Below are 16,818 nucleotides of genomic sequence, written 5' to 3' on the forward strand. Positions count from 1 at the left end.
CCCTAACTCCGCCCCCTCCTCCTTCCCACTCCCAGCCACGCGAAAAGGGCTGCCCGAGCGCTACCGGCTTCACGGTTTGCCAGGCAGCCTCCAGACCCTGCGCCCCCAGCTGGGCACTTCCCCTCCCAGGCTCCAGCTGTGCTGGGGAAGCGCCGGCCGGGGGCACAGTGTCTGGAGGCTGCCCGGCAAACCGTGAAGCCGGTAGCGTTTGGGCTTCGGGCAGCCCCCTTGCCTCCAGACCCTGCGCCCCCAGCCGGGCACTTCCCCTCCTGGGCTCTGGCGGCGCAGGGTCTGGAGGCATGGGGGCTGCCCGAAGCCGGTAGCGCTCGGGCAGCCCGGCTCTTAAACAGAGCCGAAGAGTCAGGGGAGGAGCAGAGCCGCCGCGGGAGGGGAAGTGCCTGGCCGGCATTTTCCCGGACATGTTCGGCTTTTTGGCAATTCCCCCGGATGGGGGTTTGAGTGCCGAAAAGCCGGACATGTCCGGGAAAAAGAGGACGTATGGTAACCCTAGAATAGGGCCATGGCCATGCTCAAATCCCAGACCTCGCTACAGGGAGTAGGGTCTATCCGAGGAATGGAAGTGCTTTTGCCCTCTCCCGCTCCTGTGGACACATGCAGGAGCTGAACTGAATGTGGGCCGTAATCAGGATTCTGACATTCACAATGCTGCTTGCAAACAAATCCCTTGTTATCTCATTCTGAAATAAGTCGTATCATGTTGTGTTAGCTATGTAGGTCCCAAATAGATGAATTACACAGAACTCTGTATCTGGGCCCCCTAATGTTTATGTTTTTCAGATTTGGGGTTTTATGGAGTTAGGAACTAGCTGCAAAAGTCAGATCTGGGTTTGGATTCCAGACAAGGTTAAGGGACGTTCAGATCTGGGTCCTTCTCTAATTAAAGTGCTGTCTGGAAATCCTATATTGCACTTTATTTGTTCGCTTTGTTGGAACTGAAGGAGGATTCCAAAAGCATAGAGTACAGATATAGCAATTCATCTTGCTTAATGAGTGTAAAAAGACAATAACATCCCCAGTCTGATCTCTCCCCTCAACCATACAGTACGAGCTGTAGAAAAGCTCCCTTCAAATAAGAAATAAGAGTTAGTCCTACAAAGTGCATTTACTCTGTGCAGGGTCAGTGAAAGTCAATGTCAGATCAGCCATTCTTTCTAGTACTGCCCTCCTCTTTCCCTTGTGGTCAGGCAAGATGACAGTTTGGGGAAAGTCCTGGAATGTACATCAGCATAAACGCTTTAAATGAATGGGGGCAGTGTTTATTGGCCAAATTCAGACCTGACGTAAGCAGGTACATCTCTATTGAGATATCGGACTGGAGGATCTAAAATGTATTTTGCCTCTCTGATTCCACGAACCTTTGTGTTTACTGTTCACGTTCTAACAGTGTTCATGTCTCCCCTCAGTTGTTGCTTAACCAAGCTATACATAATTCCCCAACTGACATTTCTTTAGGGACTGTCTTCGGCATCTACTGATTTTGAATGTTTTTGATCTGGGGACAAAGGGTGATGCAAGCTAATCTCCCAGTGAGATAGTAAGCAGAACATTGGGCGGCATTTCACATGAAAGACATCGCCTCGAAAAATAGAGAACTCCATTCCCCACCCCGTATTTGTGAAACTTGCTGAGAAAGCTGCCAGTCTTGTCTATTAATAAGGATCCTCTCATCTGATTGCTTTCATGGTCAGGCATTGCACATTAAATAGTTTAATATAGATTATTTGGATGATAAATTAGAGAGGGTGGCAGTGACTGCACAGGAAGCCAGACTGAAATTTCTAATCAACTGATCTGATAACATAAAGTCTTAATTCACTTCTTCTTTTATTAAAGCACATCCCCTTTATGCAGCAGTTTGGGAAACCATCTCAGTTGAAGCCTTCACTAGAAGCATGGCTAAAATCCCTGTTCTCTTGTTTTCATAACTATATAAAAGCTTTTAATAACTATATAAAAGCTTTTAATGTCATTTCCGGTGGAGCTGTTGCACTATTCTTGAATGTTTTAATGAGATATAAGCTGAACCCAAATCCAAACCCAAACCCATACCTTCAGGTTGCTGGTTCCTAGCAGCTCTCCTAGGATTGGAAGAGCAAAGGGATGACTTAAATCCACTTTGTTCCTTGCTGCTGTACAGAGCACTCCATGGCTAGACATGAGAATCTGGCCTTAAACTAGTAAGGAAATTGATTGTCTTTAGCCACAGTCCCCATATCCAGGAAGCAGAACCAGCTGCATGTTTTCCTACAGCTTCTAGCCCACTCTGCTCCAATTTAAATTCACTCTTGTGCAGGAGGGTTCTGATGTTTCCCCCGGAGATCCTGCTGAGACACTAATAATTGTTAGTCTATTACAAGCAACTGGATTGCCAGGTGGCTCCATTCCATTCCATCCCTGGCAGTATTTGCATGAGCATCTGGCTGTTTTGAGAAAGAGTTTTAACTTCATCCATGTGAGATTCTCCATGGGGTTAATTCCCCCTTTCACAGATTATATGGGTTATTAGAAATAATACCTATAAATAAATGGTCACAGTGATTTATGTTCATTTAATCCCATCTTGGGTGTTGGGGTGACATTATAAATCACCTGATCTTTTGCTGTCTGGGTTTATGATGTCTCCAGAAACTCTTGGTGGACTTATGTGCTTGTTAAATCAGTGCAGCCCCTCCCTTATCTCTGTGTTTTATACGAGTATTGGTAATTCAAGAGGAGTCTTGCTCATGTCCATTTCTTACCCAATACCGTCAATAAAATGTTGGAGCTGGAGCTTTCTGGGAGCAGCAGGGTCCTCCCTAAACCAGTGGATGTAAAGGAAATGAAAAGCAGGGCTGTGTATTTGGGTTGTGACAAACCCCGAGAAACCTGCATTTCTCTGAATTTGTGTTTTTGTATACATTGTTTATGGGCTTTTTTGCATCCAGGGCCCATTTATAGTACCAAAATAACATGAGATCTGTTTCCCAGGCTTTTTCCACCATCCAGGAAGAAAAATACCAGGTAAAGACCAGAGTTTGCATTATTTTGCATATTATCCTGGAGAAACAATAGTGTCTCAGTGATGTGCTTTCCAGGAAAGTGCATGCCAGGATGTCACTTGGAGCCTGGCTAATTCCCAGGATTTGGGGAGAGTCACTAGAGGTCTGTTGTGGCTTTGGACCTGCTATTTTAAAAACCCATCTGTAAGGTGCCATGCACACTTAATGGTATGGAATATCAGTAGTAAATACAGCTCTGTAAGTGGGTCCTGAGGCAATAAAATACCCAGAGCAAAAAGGAAACACACATAGAAATCAACAGAGCTACCTGAAATGCAAAAATATTCCCCTAATCCACAGCATGCAGCTAAATAAAGAGGGACAAGAGCTTGGGCCCAGATCCTCATAGGTATTTAGGCGCCTAACTCCCATGGATTTCAATTGGAGTTAGGCACCTATATACCTTTGAGGATCTGGGCCTTAGTATCTTTCCACTCTCTTTTTCTCATTGTCATCTCTTTCGTTTTCAGTGATGTGACGCAACTACGTAATCACGCTGGCAAATGTTGCATCATATTATTGAAATCAGATACTATCAAGCTGCCAGTGCTAATGCCAAACTGGAATAATCTTAAGGGAGTAGAGACATGCTATAGCTAAGCTAGATCATGTTGTAATGCATAAGTCACATTAATCACAGGTCCGATTCACGCTGCTTGTGGGCCCCCAGGAACAACATGCGTTTTAAATGGTTGTAAATAAAACCCTGTGTGCACACACTTCGTACTGAAACATCTATGCAGTTCTTGTACGAAACTTGAATGGTGAAGTCCCTCGCCATATGTAGTTTCACTTTAAATCTCTGTACTATCCCGTGGCAGTATCCAGGTCACATATCCGGCCTAGTGTTCTCAGTATGAAATATAGATGCCTCTTATTTAGCAGAAAAAGGATATCATTCTAGCAGGTGCCTGTTTAGACAACTGGGCTTTGGAGCTCCTGAAGGGCAAATCACTAGCAGGTCACCATCAATTTGTGGGTGTGTGAGAGCGAATATTTTTGTCTCCAGAATCTATTCTACCCACTCACATTCCCGCCTCATAAGAACTGTGTGCTTGAAGAGAAAAGCTTAATGGCGCCTCATGTGATATGCAAACCAAACGTACCAGCCTTCAGTCTATCCCTTAGCTATTTCACAGATCCCAGAGTGATGAAGTAGATTATCCGCTGTAATTAGAAATGGGCAGGATTGGCTTCTGGATTGGAACTGCCTCACAGTTTGAGCGGGTTCAGATCCAGTGTCCCAATTTGGACCCATGTGATAGATCTGGGCTCAAATCGCAAAGTTCAGATTCAGATGTGGGTTTTGAATGATTTTTGCCAGAATTCCAAAGGCATTTCAGTCCGATGTTCTGGATTTAGCCAAGAAGATCTGATCTGGAGTTCTGATATCTGGATTTGATAGTGACTTCCTTAGATTTTGGGGGGGATCTGCATGTGGGATTTGGATCCAATTTGTCTGTTTCTGGCCAATTTCAGATTATAGTAATAATTAAATGCACTTGCAGAGATATTCTACCTATTTGCTTTTTTTCTCTTTCTGTAAGATTTCATGGTGCTTAGAAAGGCATTTTCAAAAAAGGAAGGAGTTCATAAATGTCTTTAGCCAGGGTACCAAGCGGAATGTGCTTGTACCGTCTCAATAAGTTTTGCTGCTATTGTCTTTATTTTATGATGTAATGTTTTTCAATGATGGGAAAAAATTGCAACAAAGACCTTCTGGAGGCTACAAACACTTTTCCTGTTGTTCTTTCTTTCTCAATTGTTCAGACTAACTCCTAGCAAAGACAGAGGTGCTGCGATTAGGGCACTGATCTTCCTTATGCATACAGCTATGGAAATCAATGTTTAACTGAAATTATCAGCATCACCTGCTTTGCATTTTCATGTATACCCCAGTCATATTTACTCTTTGTGTGGCAGAGTAATGCACGTAGCAGTGGTGGTGGGAGGGCATGACATGAAGAAGGAGAGATGGCACAAACCTCCTCACATGATGGAAACACACTAGGTCAGTGCTTTGTAGGGGAACCCCTAAAATTACAAGATTATGGATGGTTCTACATGTGACATGTACCGGAGCAATTAATAGGTAAAGGAGCCAAAGGTCAGAAATTTTTAGGGATTAGTGATATGCTTTCCAGGAAAGTACGTACCAGGATATCACTTGGGGACTGGCTAATTCCCAGAATTTTGGGAGAGTTACTAGAGGTCTGTTGTATTAGTTTAGATGAAATAACTGGGCCAAAGGTGTTAACATAATCCAGTCACTGTTGAATATTAAACAGTGTTAAACAAGGTCTGGGGTTTGATATACAGAGACATCAGTCTGCTTAATACCATCACAAACATACTGTAAAATTCCGACCATAGGGTCGAATTTTATTCTTTGAAACACACGAAAAGAAAAAGAATCAAAACAAGATAAAGAACATTGAAATGGAAATTGATTGTTTATGCAAAACAAACAATCAAAACCTAACAAACTCCTTTTGGAGACAGTGAATACTGGTTAAAGTCTGTTATTCAGTCAAGCAGTTCTTGGTGGGGGAGAAAGGGTTACTTTTATTTGATCAATTCTGAATTGAGAGTGATAGTCACTTTCCTGCCTTAGAATAACAGTCAGATAGACACAAAAAGAAGAGATGAGATAGGATAGTAAAGGTGGGGGAAATACAGCTTTTGTTGATGTTCTCAGGGACACAGTGCAGCTGGTCAGTCACTGATGTATTGGGCAGGCAGGCTGGACACAACATCTGTTGCTTTAGACCCAGGCTCACCTCCCCGGTCAGGGATATCATCTGGTTGGTCTAGTCAAGTCCCTCTCCTTCACTGGGCCTTCTCAGGCTGAGTAGAGCTGGATGGACTGTCTCGTCTCACCATGCTGGTGCCATGAAGTACAGTTGATTTCAGGATCAGGTGAAAAACTTAGAGAAAGAGAGCGATCGGTCAGGAGGAAGATGGGGGAAGAAAGGAGCACACAAGGGAGGGGGAAAGCAGAGGAGGATCTCACATGTCACACTGGGATCCTGGCTGACGCAGGGATGATGGTCAAAAGTCTGCCTTCAAAGTGTCGTGTCATGGCAACAATTGTTCCACTGCAGCTGTGGTGATGGTAGAAATTCTTGTTGTGTTCTCCCCCAAAGTCTCTTTTTAAGGACCACAAACAGGCAATGGGTGGAATCTTCCATCCTCTCATTATTTTGTCCATCAAATAGGCCTAATTTCAGACACACCAATTTTGGTTCCTTGATTTCCGCTCTTCTGCTCCTCTTGTTTACCAGGCATAATCTTAAGAGAGTCCTTGATTGGTAGTCTTAGGCCCTTTCTGTTTAAATTAGTTTAATCTTTCTGTCTCCTCACATCTTTTCTTAAACAGTTTTATATGACAGATCACTGTGACAATTCATAACCTTTACCCACTTTTCACTAATTGAGCTTACAATTAGGATAAATTTGTAGGCCCAGTTATCACAACAGGTCATTATGGCTGATAGGAGGGAAAGTTGCTCCCTCCTGGGAGGCAGAGTAAAGGTCAGGACTTGCAGTGTATCCTGATTTGTTTCTTTGCCTCCTGCTGGGTGTTGCCTCATTTTCCCCAGCCTGCCTTCTAGCTGTGATCTGTTTTCCCTTGCTGCTATGTTCTGCATCCTTTGTGCTGAGAAGCAGAAGCAGAGGCCATTTGTTCCTGGCATGCAATCCAGTCCTTTTCATGCAGGCAGGGTGTGTGAAGCATTTCTTGGCACTCACAGAGGGTTGGGACCTGAGAAGAGTTGGTGGAGTCATTTTTCCTGGAAAATGGAGAAACTAAGAACAGGGAAGTGTGGTAACATTGAGACACCTCTGTCCCCTTTTAGGACCTCAGTGCAGGGTGCTCACAACGCAATGTTCTCTAAAGCAGGATTGGCTCAATACGGTTTGATGTTTTACACAATGTCTGCTGTCCTTGAAACAAATAGTTACAATGTGGCAAACCGATGAAAGTTCCATTTAAAAAAAATGAATAATAGAACTGGGATACCAAAATGGAGCACAGCATGAAGGAGAAGCCCACACAGACTTCATTGCCTGGCCAGGTAGGTGCCAATGCGTGGTCCAAAAAGAACTTAAATATTTCCTCAGATTTCATGTCATTTCCACAAAGACTTCTGTAGCTTTTCCCCTCCCACATGGGGTCCCTGTCTTATTTTCCTGTCCTTTTGGCACCCCAGATCTGAGTCCTCATATTCTCCTGCTTCCTTGGTGTTGTCCTTTCCTTTGGTGATATCCCCAAGTCTCCTTTGGAAAAATATAATGTCCTTGTTGAACTGAATATTAACTTGGCTAAGATGGATACGTGGGACTTGGGCCGTTGCGCTTCTCTTAGTGGATCTATATTCTTGGCTATCATTTCCTTTCAGCCATTGTGTAGCCTCCAGGAAGAATTAATAAAGGATATTGGGGTTTTGTTGAGTCCCAGAACACCTGGGGCCTAATCCTTGTCTGGTGCAAATTTCTATAGCTCCATTGATTTCATTGGCACGAAACCAGCTGAGGATCCGGTCTGCAATATCTATGCTATTAAATTGAGTGGCAATTTGCAAAACACATTAATTGCTATGGATCTAAATCCTGAACCCATTTTTCCTATGGGAGTTTCACAAGAATCAGAACTAAAGATTTTGCCCCAGAAAAAGAACAGTGTCAAATGGGCCAATTGTTTGTTCCTACCTTTACCTATGAATTAGAACATTTCTGTATAACTCTTGGCAGGAGGTGGAGTTATTTAGTTCCTGCTCTATGACTGAAACATGAAAAGATGAGAATCCTAGGGCTGTTGCATCAACATGGGAATTTTTAAAGCCCACTGAAAAGGAACTGTGATGGGGTGGACTAGGTCTGGAGGCCCTCTGCTGGAGGCTTTGTTGCTCTGCCTCACCCTGCCCCAGAAAAAAGCAGAGGAGAAGTCCTCCAGGCAGCTTAGAGGGGCTGCCGGGGAGCAGCCAATCAGAGGGGCTGCTGGAGAGACCAGTTGGGCCAGAAGGACCACATAAAAGGAAGCAGCAGAGGCAGAGTAGTCAGTTGCTGCTTGGAGATTGAAGAGGGAGGACTGGGTGCCTGGAAGACCAGCAGGACTATGGCTCGCTCAATACAGCCCATGGGAAGGCTGCTGGGGATAGAGTGCCTGGTGGGCTGGAAGAGCAGCAGGACCGTGGACTGGTCAGTGCGGGCAGGATGAGTCCAGGGGACTGAGTCCAGAACCTAGCCAGGCTAGGCATTAGTACTGTGATGGGTCCTGCTGGTCAGGTTGAAGACTGACCCCAGGGAGGGCTGCTGAAAGGATACCAAGATGGGCCCCTGTTGCGCTGTTAAAGAAGGCAGTGCCTCTGGGGAAGAAGCCTTGGTGCTATGGGCAGTGAGGAAAAATGAGAGAATGTAGAGAACTGGGGGAGGGTGCAGTGTTTGTGACCTGATCAGAAAGGGGATGCCTGTGAGAGGTGGGTGCTGAGCCTGTTACGGTGACTTTATAAAACAATTAACAGCCCCCCCCCATCCAGATCACCTGCCTTAATTACAGGGTTAACTGCACCTCTAACTCCTCCATGGTTGCTCAAGAAACACCCCTTTAGAACTCAGACCTCTGTTCATCAGCTACAGGACTCTTCCCTTAGTTATCTCCCTCCAGAATGGGGATTTAGGCTGCAATTCCTCCTACCCTTCATTGCTCTTCAGTTAGCTGAGCGTCTGCAGGGTCGCACGCTCTTTTTCTCTCTCTCAAGGACTGGGCAGGGTTTGCCAGTGACAGTCCAGCCTTTACAAAGCAAAGTGCATTTATTTTTAGGACCAAAAAGAATTAGAGAACATGTGAAACAATAAAGGGTTTACACACATGCTAAGGCTTATGAAGTCACCCATCTTCCACATGGGGTATCTGGTCCATTTCATAGTCCTTCAAAACCTTGCAGCAGCTTGTTTGGTTGCAAGCTCATGTCAGCTGTTGGATCAAAATGAGGGATTATCTGCCATTACAGGTTGGGCCATTCTACCACACATTCTTTCTTCGTCTCCTGGGCCTCTTGAACCTGGTCTGAACCTGAATATATGCAATTGACTGCAGTTGGTGGCACTTCTCTGGAGTTGTTTATCTGTCCCCGGGTCTGCACTAATTATCCCCCATTGGTTTTAGTTCCTGGAGGAAGCTCAATACTGCTCCCCAACAGAGCCAGCATATAATGCCTGGCTCAGAGATACAGATAACACTTGTAAAGCTGCTACAGTAGTGTCCAAGATATTGTATCTGTTCATAATATCTGTCACATCACTCTAGTACTGAACTCATCTGCACATCTCACCCACAAGGTACATTTAGAGTTCTGTCTGCTCATGTGAGTCAAAAAATAAGTTTTAACTACTTCTTACTTCTGATATCCCTGCAGAGCCAATCTAGCTAGGAAGAAGTGAGTCAGATTCCATTCTTTCTTGGGCATCACCAAAAGATTTGATTACTAAGTTTTAATCACCTCCGCCTGTGCAAATCTACTGGCTTCATGGAAGGCAGAATTTGGCCTAGTGACGATGTGAGAAAATATTTAGACTGACTCGGAATCCAAGCTGGGCTTGCAAGGGCTGGCAGTTAGAAAAAAAAATCTTGTAAACTGAGCACACTTTGTACGCAGTCATTGAGAGACAACAAAATAGGGAGGAGTCCCACCCTGTCATTTTTACAATGTCATGTTTCAGAGTTGAGATGGGCTCTAAGAGATTATCATGGTCTCAGCACGAATTCCTGAAATCAAAACACTGCTGAAATGCAGGCAGAGATCTGAAACGATTTAAGTGAACTCTCCCCCTCCACCCTTTGGTGTGAATGCAGCAGCACACTTTCAAGGACTTTGATGCATGCCACTGACTCGCTCAATAGTGTGCACATTTCATTAAATGTGAATTCAAGTATTTTCTCAGACACGACATTTACAATGAGCAAAATCTGCAGAAGGAAGTAGTGCTATCAAACCAAAAGGGAAGTTCTGTCATTTACCCATCATATTGACAAAATATCATTTGGGGAGATGGATGCTGAGTTACAGAGCCAATTACATTGTTTTACCCCGCCCCCCCATTTTTTATTGTTTGTGAAGCTACATTTGATAAACTGAATTGTCTTGGCAAGCTATGAGGGAGAGCTTTCATTCACTGCTTGATGGAGAACACAGAGACAAGGGAAAGGAAAAAGTGATTGGCTACCTGAAATCTAGGTTTGTCTTGGTAATCAGCTGGCTTTAGGAGGGTTTTAGGCACCACTGACTAGACTCTTCACAGCATGGACTCTTTATTTATTTTATTTTATTTTATTAACACGCTGCTATTTCACTTTTCACTGCTTAGGAGGGGATTTAAAGAAGGGATTGGTTTATTTCTGCATATCAGAGCTTATTTTTCTGACTTAATGGGTCTGTTTTGATTTACCAAAAAGGGTTTATTTCCCCCCTCTAAACATGACTCCCTTCCGCAAACCTGTCCCTAACACTTGTCCACTCCCGCCTTCAAAAGCTATATGAAATACCCTGACCTTACTCTGCTAATCTCTTATTTAGGGAAACAGGCATTGTCAGTTCTCAAACAATCAGCTGTCTTGGAAACAGAAAAATAAGTTCAGGCTGTGCTTGGCATTTCCTCTTTTGCATCATCCATACAACCCCACTGTACACCTGCTTCTAATTCGCACCCTGGCAAACTGCACACCTGCAATGATTGATTGGCGATCCCTCGATTTGAGGATGATCTTTACCATGGATTTACATATGGGTCCTGGAACTGCAAATCCGCCCGCAGTAGTACAGACATTTCGTGGTAGGCCAGCTGCCTGCTGGGAGAAAGTTCTTTCTTTTTTCTTCCTTCTCTCTCTCTTTTCAGCTTCAAGAGCAAGGCACTTCTCCTCAAAGTGGGCCACTGCCTGATGGAGGATGTGGCACCATTGGGATCAGTTGGTTGCTTGCTCCTCCCAGCTTGTGATGTCCACATCAGTTTTCTTAAGATATGCTTTCAGTGTCTTTGTAGCGTTTCCTCTGACCACCATCGTATCTCATGGTTGAGCTGAGAGTAGAGGATTTGTTTTGAGAGGAGAGAGTCTGGCATCTGCACACAATGTCCAGCCCAGAGAAGTTTGTGCATGAGGATCATTGCTTCCATGCTGGTGACCTTGGCTTCAGCAAGGATGCTGGTGTTAGTGCAGTTATCTTGCCACTTGACGTGAAGGATTTTCTGGAGGCATCATTGGGGGTACCTCTCCAGACTCTTGAGGTGCTGTCAATAGGTCATCCAGGTTTCGCATCCATAGAGGAGTGTAGGAACAACAATTGTCGTATAGACCTGGATCTCGGTGTCCTGCTGTAGATCACGGTCTGTGAAAACGCATCAGTACACTGGCTTGTTTGGTGTACTGGAGAGCAGTAAAGGCAAAGAAAAACAAGGTGCTGTAGATAAATGGATGTTGGTCAAGTTTGTTAGGGTGTTGAGTCCACTCTTTAAGAAATTCACAACTCAAAAGTTTGCTAGTTCTTTCCCCAGAACTAGCTATCTTTGTACTCATGGTCCCATCTCCATAGTTTCCAAGCACTGCCCTATTATTTTGAAATAGAAATAATACCTGTTCTAGTTGTGGCCTAAAAAGGCACTCCCAAAAGACTGAACAGCCCATGCGGTGTTATGAGACATTCACCCGGAGAGCCAAAAAGCTGGCACAATAAGATCAGGGGTATGCCCTCTGGTTCTTAATAGTTTCTAAAGAAACCTTGTGCTGTGTGTGCAGAGATTTTGGGCAGTGAGAATGGGTAATTGAATCTTTTATTTTCTGCTCAGGCCAGTCTTTCATACTGACTTGCCGCAGGTCCTTACTGACCTGTTCATAGCACAGAATCTAAGGAGTTGAACTAATAACATGCTTGATATTGTGTGGTGTCCAGGGCCGGCGATCGTGATCTGCGGCAGCAATTCGGCAGAAGGTCCTTCGTTCCAAGTGGGAGTGAGGGACCATCCGCCGAATTGCCGCCGAATAGCTGGATGTATCGCCCCTCTCCAGAGTGGCCGCCCCAAGCACCTGCTTGGCAAGCTGGTGCCTGGAGCTGGACCTGGTGGTGTCTAGAAAAGACTTGGATTATTTTCACAGCTACACTGGATTCTGAAACTAAGCTTGGCAGCTAGACAAATCCTGGATGGATTCTGAGAAAGATTTTGGATCCAAGTGTGCTAATTAGAAGTGGGTGAAACTCAAAAGACTTGGAGTTCAGGTTCCCTTCCAAAAAGCATTGGAAAGTATGTAGGCAAACTATCGGATTCTTGGGACGTGAAACTGAGCTGAAAATCTTGCATGCATAGCCTCTCTCTTTGGATTTCTGGCCTTTCCTGCTTCAGCCCTGGCAATACCACAGAATCAATCTTTCACTCGTTATTTCATCATTTCCACTATTGATCCTGCAGGAACTTGGTAGTGCAGAAGCAGCAAAAATGAAAGGTAACTGGACAACTTCCTTCTGCCTTCGATTTAATTTGGCTCAGTTCCAATTTGAGGCAAAGAAAAAAGTCGAAGGCCTATTCCAAGTGACACCATCTGCACCCTGGCTTCAGTTACATTACACTCAAAATGTGTCCTGAATGTAGAAGCTCCCTTTCAAATGTAGTACTAAAATACCTCAATGTCTCTAGTCCAGGTAGAGATTTGAATGTGTTGCTAGGAAGAAGCAAACCATGAATACTTGTGTGTTCAGAGATTACAGGGAAGGAGATCATATATGAAATGAGGTAGATGTGTTTCCATCATAATTTAGCAGACCTAATTTCTGGACACCTGAAGTCCATTTGGAATAACAGCTCACTCTGGTATTGAGGATTCCAATGACCAAAATCTCACCAGGTCATTTAAATGAAGGTGTTAGTTCCATTATGCCTTGAGAGGGTACAGAGATCAATTTAGCAGAGAAGAATGCTTAAAAACAACTCAATTTCTTCCTTCAAGGAAGTGAAAATTGGAGTGGGGTAAGGAGTAGATATAATTGGCTTGGACTTCAAGGTTTTTTAGTACAAAATTGTGTAAGGTTAGTGTGGTGGGGCGGTGCCCCACCCCCTGAGAAAAAGGCTGGAACAGGCTTTTGAGGCTGCACAGGCCAGCAGAAAATCAACAGAGGCCTGTTAGGAGCCAATCAGGACCAGGGTAGGCCCTATATAAAGGCTGCCTAGCAGGAGGAAAGGGAGTCTCTCCCTGACTGCCAAGGGAGGAGGATTGGCTCCTGGGCTGAAAAGTAGCACCTTGGACAGAGCAGTGCTGGGGAGCTCCAGCCAAGGAAAACCCCAGGCTACAGGCCTTGCTACAAAGGGCCGAGTGGGTGCATAGGGCCTAAGGGGAAGCAGCTCAGGAACGAAGTCTGACAAGGGGAGAGAGGGAGGGCAGGGAGGCTGCCGCTAGTAGTGGGTGGGCCTGGGCCAGCTTTGCCCTTGTACTACACCTGCTGAGGAGGCGGGTGGCCTGATACAGGCTGTGGCTGGCCCCTGTGACAAAGGGGCTAGACTTTGAAGCTGCAGCTGGCCACTAGAACAGGTGCAGATGAAGGACTGCTGATAACATCAGACCCCCAGAAGTGGGTGAGACCGGAGCAGTGGGCACTGCCGGAGGGCAGTGTCCTGAAGAGGACGCCACCAAGCGGGGAGCAATGCGGGTCCGGACACCAACAGGGGAGCAGATGATAGACGGGACACCACCGGCAGAGGGCACCCCGCAGAGGACAGAGCTAATTCCCAGACATGCCAGCGGGAGGCGCTGCGGTGGTGAGTCCCAACACCGTCACAGTTAGCAAGAGACTATTGGCGAGGAAATACGTACTGTCTGGATAAACAGATGGCTGAGTAAGAGGCTGGAGTGATATCGCAGAAGACTGATATGTATCATGTAGGCATCAGAAGACAAAGAGCTCAGTGTGGACAGGTATGGGCAAGTGTTTGGTCTCTCCAGTCTTGTTCTTGGAAATGGCTGAGTCATTTTGGCTGAAATTTTCCAGAACCATTCAGCCTGAGGCAGACATTCGGCATGTGAAATTTCAGCCCTAACATTAAAGTTTGGCAAAGTTATAAGCAACTGAAAACAGGGTGTTATAATGGAAAGCATCAGGCAACCTTAATGTTAGACCTCACCAGCAGCCCCACCATCTGAGGATCTCTAAGTGATGTACAAACTGTAATTAAACCTCACACAACCATCAGACAGAGGGGTAAATGATATTATTCATACTTTGCATATAGGTAAACTGAAGCAAAGAGAAGTTGTAAGTAGTTCTTCCCTGCAATGGAACTGCCCCAGTCACAGCACCATATTTTCCATCTCCAACCCATAGCCCACTGCCTTTGCAGCCTATGCTTACAGCCATCCTTGCATTTTGTTTGTTTTCCCTTTCCAATCTCCTAAACAAACTAAACTTAAAAACATAAGCAACAAAATACAGCTTTCCCCCTTCTCTCCAACATTAATCTCACAATCTAAGAATGGTATAGATGTGATCATCCCAGATCTACGCAGATGAGGCTATCAGTGGGCTTCAATCCCAGGGGGCCTGTTTGTTACTTGAACAAATGTTGCAAAAAGCCACTGTTTGCAGCACCTGTACAGCACCTTGCATCTACATGCAACAGCCATCTCAGGAATTCTACAAATCCGAGTTTAAGGCCAGAAGGGACCACTAGACTGCCTAGTCTGACTGCCTGTATATCACAGGGCACCAGCACCCTCCCACTAAACCCAACAACTGAAGTTAGACCAAAGTATTACAGCCCTCAGAAGACTAAGCTATTATGTGCCACAGTCAGAATAGGAGGGACTAAGGTGCACCAATGCCTGAGGCCTCTGCTAATGGCAGGGAAGGATTAAATGAGAGACACCCAGATAATCCTAGCAAGTGACCTGCACCCACATGTTGCAGAGGATGGCAGTGACCTTGTTGGTGTTTTGTCTGTCTGGCCTGGAAAAAATTTCTTGATGACCCCACATATGGTGATCAGTTAGACCCTGAGTGTATAAACTGGGTTGACTGCAATACTCAGGAGCAAGTCCCTCAGCACAGGCTGACTGAACTGCTGCAGCCTACCCACTGTGGATAGGAAATGTTGGAGCTGCAGTGTTTCAGTCAGCCCTCCTAACTCCATTGCACAGTGCAGGACCACAATGAGCGTTGGGAGATAGGTGCTGTTGGAGTCTCAGAATGCCTTAGTCTGCAGGATAAAGTGAGAGAGCACCACAGAACAAGACCAGCTATGCTGGACTGGAGCGTTGTGTTGCATGGATAATAGGAGAAGTCAATAAAGAGTTCCCAATTTTTGGTAGTTCCCTAGCTCTTAATCTGTAGCCGTGTGTGACAGGCTGTGAGGGCATATGGTCTCTCTAACTAAATAAGGTCAGTATCTGGACAGGGCATTTTTCTGGAAAACCCAGGGTGCTTCTGGGAGTTGCATTAGCAATTCAGTACGTTGATTCTTTCTTCCGAGTCACTCTGAGTCAATACCCAAGCACTGTGTTAGGTGGGGAACTGTTTCTGGAGGTGCCAGATTTCAGATGACATGTCCTAAACACTTGTGGTCATTAAAGACTCCAAGACCATTCTGATTACACAGGGGCGTGCACCTTCACAAGTTTCCTACCACAACAGAGGCATGTTTTCTCCTAAATGTTGTCAGTAGGTGTAGGATGTCTTCAGTGCATTCTTCAGGAACAGATGCTCCAGAATATCATTCACATAGTTTTTGCTCTTAAAAGTCATAATATGTCCTTGAATTTAATTTTATCCTACTGTAATATGCAGAGTGATCACCATAAACAGTCTGTGAAGAAGAGAGGAGCTATTTCAAAGCATGGATGAGATGCACTGACTTTTCTTTGGCATGGCACTTAGCCAGTAACATCACATCACTTTGATCATACATGCACGCACACCTGTGATTGGTGAATTCTTATTCTCCAGGTGTCTAAACTGTGTTTCAATTGTTGCAGCTGTAATTGGCACCAAAGTCCAACTTGACTAGATTCAAGTGACAAGTAAATCAAGTATATGGAAAGCTAATTAAAAGCCAGGCAGCAGACCATGAAAATGGTTTTGTGTGAATTCTTGTTTTCTAATGGGGGACTTCAAATGATTGTTGTGGCTTTTGGTTGTTGCAGAGGAAGAAAATCTATAACATTCCTGTATCGCTATAACTTATTCACACAGATATGGGTCCAGCTTTGTTGCATGCATTCAGCAGGCTCTCAGCTGAAAAGATCAGTCTCTTGTGCTGGCAATTCACTAAATTCCAACTCCCACACATAAAGCATCTGGAAGGCAAGGAATTTTAGTGCTCTGCATCATCAATCCATCTATAAGGGCTAAATATGGCAAACTCAGCTCAAGAAAACTGCTACGCTCTACCACTTGAAAAGCTGCAGCATAGTGAGAATGTGTCCCCAAAAGAAGACTGACCTTTTAGGTACAGGTTGTGAACATGCAGTCTGTTAGGGCCAGGGCAAGCCTGCCAGGTTGGGGTAGAAGTGAAGCATGTTCGTATTAAAAACCACTGACACCTCATGTAAAACTGAATGAAATACTGTTCTATTCATCATAAATTACATGGATTAACTTTTTGTTGGTTTTAATTATACTGTGTTGTAAATTACATGTGCACTACCTGGGGCTTTATAAATGCAAGGTCAGAAGCCCCATAGATCCACATTTCAGATCTAAGCCAAAGCTCACTGGAGGCAATGGGA

This window comes from Trachemys scripta, chromosome 4 (genome assembly GCF_013100865.1).
Source record: "Trachemys scripta elegans isolate TJP31775 chromosome 4, CAS_Tse_1.0, whole genome shotgun sequence".
NCBI classification, from domain to species: domain Eukaryota; kingdom Metazoa; phylum Chordata; order Testudines; family Emydidae; genus Trachemys; species Trachemys scripta.